We start from the raw sequence: 7581 nt of genomic DNA, 5'->3' as shown, positions 1-7581 counted from the left end.
TGATCCCTCTTTGAGCATGTATGCTTGTGCTACTTGTTATACATCACACTTCTTCGACGAAACTTTTACTCGGTGAGTTCTCGGCATACGACTTCAGATGCCCCGGTTGCCGAAATTCAGTTGCCTTTCAATTTACAGTATTCCCTCTTGAGCATGTATTGCTTCTGCAACTTGTTCTACATCAGACTTCTTCCGCGAACGGCGCAACGCTTTGCCTCGGTGAGTTTGGCGCCATTCTGACTTTGATGCCTCGGTTGCCGAAATTCAGTTGCCTTTGAATTTCGGGTGATCCCACTTGAGCATGTATGCTTCTGCTACTTGTTCTACATCAGACTTCTTCCGCAAACGGCGCGAACGTTTGCCCGGTGAGTTTCACGGCATTACGACTTCGATGCCCCGGTTGCCGAAAATTCAGTTGGCTTTGAATTCTGGTGATCCCTCTTGAGCATGTAAGCTTCTTCTACTTGTTTCTACATCACACTTCTTCCGCAAACGGCGAAACCCTTTGACTCGGTGAGTTTCGCGGCATTCCGACTTTGATGCCACGGTCGCCGAAATTGAGGTGGCTTTGAATTTCTGGTGATCCCTCTTGAGCATGTAAGCTTCTGCTACTTGTTCTACATCAGACATCTTCCGCAAACGGCGAAACGCTTTGCCTCGGTGAGTTTCGCGGCATTTGGACTTCGATGCCCCGGTTGCCGAAATTCAGTTGCCTTTGAATTTCGGGTGATCCCTCTTGAGCATGTATGCTTCTGCTACTTGTTCTTCATCAAACTTCTTCCGCAAACGGCGAAACGCTTTGCCTTGGTGAGTTTCGCGGCATTCCGACTTCGATGCCCCGGTTGCCGAAATTCAGTTGCCTTTGAATTACGGTTGATCCCTCTTGAGCATGTATGCTTCTGCTACTTGTTCTACATCAGAATTCTTCCGCAAACGGCGCAACGCCTTGCCTCGGTGAGTTTCGCCGTCATCTGACTTTGATGCCCCGGTTGCCGAAATTCAGTTGCCTTTGAATTTCGGGTGATCCCTCTTGAGCATGTAAGCTTCTGCTACTTGTTCTACATCAGAATTCTTCCGCAAACGGCGAAACGCCTTGCCTCGGTGAGTTTCGCGTCATTCTGACTTTGATACCCCGGTTGCCGAAATTCAGTTGCCTTTGAATTTCGGGTGATCCCTCTTGAGCATGTAAGCTTCTGCTACTTGTTCTACATCAGACTTCTTCCGCAAACGGCGAAACGCTTTGCCTCGGTGAGTTTCGCGGCATTCCGACTTCGATGCCCCCGGTTGCCGAAATTCAGTTGCCTTTCAATTTGGGGAGATCCCTCTTGAGCATGTATGCTTCTGCTACTTGTTCTACATCAGACTTCTTCCACAAACAGCGAAACGCTTTGACTCGGTGAGTTTCGCGGCATTCCGACTTCGATGGCCCCGGTTGCCGAAATTCAGTTGCCTTTGAATTTCGGGTGATCCCTCTTGAGCATGTATGCTTCTGCTACTTGTTCTACATCAGAATTCTTCCGGAAACGGCGCAACGCTTTGCCTCGGTGAGTTTCGCGGCATTCCGACTTCGATGCCCAGGTTGCCGAAATTCAGTTGCCTTTCAATTTCGGTTGATCCCTCTTGAGCATGTAAGCTTCTGCTACTTGTTCTACATCAGAATTCTTCCGCAAACGGCGCAACGCCTTGCCTCGGTGAGTTTCGCGTCATTCTGACTTTGATGCCCCGGTTGCCGAAATTCAGTTGCCTTTGAATTTCGGGTGATCCCTCTTGAGCATGTAAGCTTCTGCTACTTGTTCTACATCAGACTTCTTCCGCAAACGGCGAAACGCTTTGCCTCGGTGAGTTTCGCGGCATTCCGACTTCGATGCCCCGGTTGCCGAAATTCAGTTGCCTTTGAATTACAGTTCATCCCTCTTTAGCATGTATGCTTCTGCTACTTGTTGTACATCAGACTTCTTCCGCAAACGGCGCAACGCCTTGCCTCGGTGAGTTTCGCGGCATTTGGACTTCGATGCAACGGTTGCCGAAATTCAGTTGCCTTTCAATTTGGGGAGATCCCTCTTGAGCATGTATGCTTCTGCTACTTGTTCTACATCAGACTTCTTCCACAAACAGCGAAATGCTTTGACTCGGTGAGTTTCGCGGCATTCCGACTTCGATGCCCCGGTTGCCGAAATTCAGTTGCCTTTGAATTTCGGGTGATCCCTCTTGAGCATGTATGCTTCTGCTACTTGTTCTACATCAGAATTCTTCCGGAAACAGCGCAACGCTTTGCCTCGGTGAGGTTGGCGGCATTCTGACTTTGATGCCCCGGTTGCCGAAATTCAGTTGCCTTTGAATTTCGGGTGATCCCTCTTGAGCATGTATGCTTCTGCTACTTGTTCTACATCAGACTTCTTCCGCAAACGGCGAAACGCTTTGCCTCGGTGAGTTTCACGGCATTACGACTTCGATGCCCCGGTTGCCGAAATTCAGTTGCCTTTCAATTTCGGTTGATCCCTCTTGAGCACGTAAGCTTCTGCTACTTGTTCTACATCAGACTTCTTCCGCAAACGGCCAAACGCTTTGCCTCGGAGAGTTTCGCGGCATTTGGACTTCGATGCCCCGGTTGCCGAAATTCAGTTGCCTTTCAATTTCGGTTGATCCCTCTTGAGCATGTAAGCTTCTGCTACTTGTTCTACATCAGAATTTTTCCGCAAACGGCGCAACGCTTTGCCTCGGTGAGTTTCGCGTCATTCTGACTTTGATGCCCCGGTTGCCGAAATTCAGTTGCCTTTGAATTTCGGGGTGATCCCTCTTGAGCCATGTAAGCTCTGCTACTTGTTCTACATCAGACTTCTTCCGCAAACGGCGAAACGCTTTGCCTCGGTGAGTTTCGCGGCATTCCGACTTCGATGCCCCGGTTGCCGAAATTCAGTTGCCTTTGAATTACGGTTCATCCCTCTTTAGCATGTATGCTTCTGCAACTTGTTGTACATCAGACTTCTTCCGCAAACGGCGCAACGCCTTGCCTCGGTGAGTTTCGCGGCATTTGGACTTCGATGCCCCGGTTGCCGAAATTCAGTTGCCTTTGAATTTCGGGTGATCCCTCTTGAGCATGTAAGCTTCTGCTACTTGTTCTACATCAGACTTCTTCCGCAAACGGCGAAACGCTTTGCCTCGGTGAGTTTCGCGGCATTCCGACTTCGATGCCCCGGTTGCCGAAATTCAGTTGCCTTTGAATTTCGGGTGATCCATCTTGAGCATATATGCTTCTGCTACTAGTTCTACATCAGACTGCTTCCGCAAATGGCGAAACGCTTTGCCTCGGTGAGTTTCGCGGCATTCGGACTTCGATGCCCCGGTTGCCGAAATTCAGTTGCCTTTGAATTTCGGGTGATCCCTCTTGAGCATGTATGCTTCTGCTACTTGTTCTACAGCAGACTTCTTCCGCAAACGGCGAAATGCTTTGCCTCGATGAGTTTCGCGGCATTTGGACTTCGATGCCCCGGTTGCCGAAATTCAGTTGCCTTTCAATTTGGGGAGATCCCTCTTGAGCATGTATGCTTCCGCTACTTGTTCTACATCAGACTTCTTCCACAAACAGCGAAATGCTTTGACTCGGTGAGTTTCGCGGCATTCCGTCTTCGATGCCCCGGTTGCCGAAATTCAGTTGCCTTTGAATTTCGGGTGATCCCTCTTGAGCATGTATGCTTCTGCTAGATGTTCTACATCAGAATTCTTCCGGAAAAGGCGCAACGCTTTGCCTCGATGAGTTCGCGGCATTTGGACTTCGATGCCCCGGTTGCCGAAATTCAGTTGCCTTTGAATTTCGGGTGATCCCTCTTGAGCATGTATACTTCTGCTACTTGTTCTACATCAGACTTCTTCCGCAAACAGCGAAATGCTTTGCCTCGGTGAGTTTCGCGGCATTCCGACTTCGATGCCCCGGTTGCCGAAATTCAGTTGCCTTTCAATTTCGGTTGATCCCTCTTGAGCATGTAAGCTTCTGCTACTTGTTCTACATCAGAATTCTTCCGCAAACGGCGCAACGCTTTGCCTCGGTGAGTTTCGCGTCATTCTGACTTTGATGCCCCGGTTGCCGAAATTCAGTTGCCTTTGAATTTCGGGTGATCCCTCTTGAGCATGTAAGCTTCTGCTACTTGTTCTACATCAGACTTCTTCCGCAAACGGCGAAACGCTTTGCCTCGGTAAGTTTCGCGGCATTCCGACTTCGATGCCCCGGTTGCCGAAATTCAGTTGCCTTTGAATTTCGGGTGATCCATCTTGAGCATATATGCTTCTGCTACTAGTTCTACATCAGACTTCTTCCGCAAATGGCGAAACGCTTTGCCTCGGTGAGTTTCGCGGCATTCGGACTTCGATGCCCCGGTTGCCGAAATTCAGTTGCCTTTGAATTACGGTTCATCCCTCTTGAGTATGTATGCTTCTGCTACTTGTTCTACGTCAGAATTCTTCCGCAAACGGCGCAACGCCTTGCCTCGGTGAGTTTCGCGTCATTCTGACTTTGATGCCCCGGTTTCCGAAATTCAGTTGCCTTTGAATTTCGGGTGATCCCTCTTGAGCATGTAAGCTTCTGCTACTTGTTCTACATCAGACTTCTTCCGCAAACGGCGAAAAGCTTTGCCTCGGTGAGTTTCGCGGCATTCCGACTTCGATGCCCCGGTTGCCGAAATTCAGTTGCCTTTGAATTTCGGGTGATCCGTCTTGAGCATATATGCTTCTGCTACTAGTTCTACATCAGACTTCTTCCGCAAATGGCGAAACGCTTTGCCTCGGTGAGTTTCGCGGCATTCGGACTTCGATGCCCCGGTTGCCGAAATTCAGTTGCCTTTCAATTACGGTAGATCCCTCTTAAGCATGTATGCTTCTGCTACATGTTCTACATCAGAATTCTTCCGGAAACGGCGCAACGCTTTGCCTCGGTGAGTTTGGCGCCATTCTGACTTTGATGCCTCGGTTGCCGAAATTCAGTTGCCTTTGAATTTCGGGTGATCCCACTTGAGCATGTATGCTTCTGCTACTTGTTCTACATCAGACTTCTTCCACAAACGGCGAAAAGCTTTGCCTCGGTGAGTTTCACGGCATTACGACTTCGATGCCCCGGTTGCCGAAATTCAGTTGCCTTTGAATTTCGGGTGATCCCTCTTGAGCATGTATGCTTCTGCTACTTGTTCTACATCAGAATTCTTCCGGAAAAAGGCGCAACACTTTGCCTCGGTGAGTTTGGCGGCATTCTGACTTTGATGCCCCGGTTGCCGAAATTCAGTTGCCTTTGAATTTCGGGTGATCCCTCTTGAGCATGTATGCTTCTGCTACTTGTTCTACATCAGACTTCTTCCGCAAACGGCGAAAAGCTTTGCCTCGGTGAGTTTCACGGCATTACGACTTCGATGCGCCGGTTGCCGAAATTCAGTTGGCTTTGAATTTCTGGTGATCCCTCTTGAGCATGTAAGCTTCTGCTACTAGTTCTACATGAGACTTCTTCCGCAAACGGCGAAACGCTTTGACTCGGTTAGTTTCGCGGCATTCCGACTTTGATGCCCCGGTTGCCGAAATTCAGTTGCCTTTGAATTTCAGGTGATCCGTCTTGAGCATGTATGCATCTGCTACTTGTTCTACATCATACTTCTTCCGCATATGGCGAAACGCTTTGACTCGGTGAGTTTCACGGCATGACGACTTTGATGCCCCGGTTGCCGAAATTCAGTTGGCTTTGAATTTCTGGTGATCCCTCTTAAGCATGTATGCTTCTGCTACATGTTCTACATCAGAATTCTTCCGGAAAAGGCGCAACGCTTTGCCTCGGTGAGGTTTGCGGCATTCGGACTTCGATGCCCCGGTTGCCGAAATTCAGTTGCCTTTTAATTTCAGGTGATCCGTCTTGAGCATCTATGCTTCTGCTACTTGTTCTACATCAAACTTCTTCCGCAAATGGCGAAACGCTTTGACTCGGTGAGTTTCACGGCATTACGACTTCGATGCCCCGGTTGCCGAAATTCAGTTGCCTTTGAATTTCGGGTGATCCCTCTTGAGCATGTAAGCTTCTGCTACTAGTTCTACATGAGACTTCTTCCGCAAACGGCGAAACGCTTTGCCTCGGTGAGTTTCGCGGCATTCCGACTTCGATGCCCCGGTTGCCGAAATTCAGTTGCCTTTGAATTTCGGGTGATCCCTCTTGAGCATGTAAGCTTCTGCTACTAGTTCTACATGAGACTTCTTCCGCAAACGGCGAAACGCTTTGCCTCGGTGAGTTTCGCGGCACTCCGACTTCGATGCCCCGGTTGCCGAAATTCAGTTGCCTTTGAATTACGGTTGATACCTCTTGAGCATGTAAGCTTCTGCTACTTGTTCTACATCGGACTTCTTCCGCAAACGGCGAAACGCTTTGCCTCGGTGAGTTTCGCGGGATTTGGACTTCGATGACCCGGTTGCTGAAATTCAGTTGCCTTTCAATTTGGGGAGATCCCTCTTGAGCATGTATGCTTCTGATACTTGTTCTACATCAGACTTCTTCCACAAACAGCAAAACGCTTTGCCTCGGTGAGTTTGGCACCATTCTGACTTTAATGCCCCGGTTGCCGAAATTCAGTTGGCTTTGAATTTCGGGTGATCCCTCTTGAGCATGTATGCTTCTGCTACTTGTTCTACATCACACTTCTTCCGCAAACGGCAAAACGCTTTGACTCGGTGAGTTTCTCGGCATTACGACTTCGATGCCCCAGTTGCCGAAATTCAGTTGCCTTCGAATTACAGTTGATCCCTGTTGAGCATGTTTGCTTCTGCTTCTTGTTCTACATCAGATTTCTTCCGCAAACGGCGAAACACTTTGCCTCGGTGAGTTTCGCGGCATTCCGACTTCGATGCCCCGGTTGCCGAAATTCAGTTGCCTTTCAATTTGGGGAGATCCCTCTTGAGCATGTATGCTTCTGCTACTTGTTCTACATCAGACTTCTTCCACAAACAGCGAAAGGCTTTGCCTCGGTGAGTTTCGCGACATTCCGACTTCTATGCCCCGGTTGCCGAAATTGAGTTGCCTTTGAATTTCGGGTGATCCTCCTTGAACATGTATGCTTCTGCTACATGTTCTACATCAGAATTCTTCCGGAAAAGGCGCAAGGCTTTGCCTCGGTGAGTTTGGCGCCATTCTGACTTTGATGCTCCGGTTGCTGAAATTCAGTTCCCTTTGAATTTGGGGTGATCCCTCTTGAGCATGTATGCTTCTGCTACTTGTTCTACATCAGACTTCTTCCGCAAACGGCGAAAAGCTTTGCCTCGGTGAGTTTCACGACATTACGACTTCGATGCCCTGGTTGCCGAAATTCAGTTGGCTTTGAATTTCTGGTGATCCCTCTTGAGCATGTAAGCTTCTGCTACTTGTTCTACATGAGACTTCTTCCGCAAACGGCGAAACGCTTTGCCTCGGTGAGTTTCGCGGCATTCCGGAGCATGTAAGCTTCTGCTACTTGTTCTACATCAGACTTCTTCCGCAAACGGCGAAACGCTTTGCCTCGGTGAGTTTCACGGCATTTGGACTTCGATGCCCCGTTTGCCGAAATTCAGTTGCCTTTCAATTTGGGG

This window comes from Populus alba, chromosome 11 (assembly GCF_005239225.2).
Source record: "Populus alba chromosome 11, ASM523922v2, whole genome shotgun sequence".
In the NCBI taxonomy this organism is placed as follows: Eukaryota; Viridiplantae; Streptophyta; class Magnoliopsida; order Malpighiales; family Salicaceae; genus Populus; species Populus alba.
The sequence above is the reverse complement of the archived record's forward strand: the minus strand, read 5'-3'. Positions refer to the sequence as shown.